We start from the raw sequence: 331 nt of genomic DNA on the forward strand, positions 1-331 counted from the left end.
AGCCCCGGCGGGGCACGCTGGGGCCCGAGGCCGGAGTGACGAGTTCCAGTCCTGCCCTGGCAGTTTTACAGTAATTAAATAAGTAAACAACATTTTTAAGAAGGAGCAACTGCAAGGGGAAATCTTAAATAACGGCCTCAACCTCAGAAAGACTCAAACCGGGAGTTCTGTGTCTGGACATGGAAAGAGGAGCGATAGAACGCCCGTGCGAGGCCGCCGCCGCGGGGACCTGCTCCGCACCCCGAGGGCCTCCAGACTGAGGAACCGGGAAGCGGCGGCAGCAGAGCGAGCCCTGCGGAATTAGCCCGACGCGGCGCGACAGCTCCGAGCG

The 331-nt window shown here is 60.7% G+C and overlaps 1 protein-coding gene across 1 annotated transcript in view; it reads right to left on the reverse strand.

Annotated features, from left to right (window-relative positions):
* Window positions 1-331, reverse strand: part of Acer2 (alkaline ceramidase 2) — a 34711-nt gene that overhangs the window by 27882 nt on the left and 6498 nt on the right. The gene's annotated exons all lie outside the window — the stretch shown is intronic.

This window comes from Fukomys damarensis, unplaced genomic scaffold (genome assembly GCF_012274545.1).
Source record: "Fukomys damarensis isolate Sample0158 unplaced genomic scaffold, DMR_v1.0_HiC HiC_scaffold_31, whole genome shotgun sequence".
Classification (NCBI taxonomy): Eukaryota; Metazoa; Chordata; class Mammalia; order Rodentia; family Bathyergidae; genus Fukomys; species Fukomys damarensis.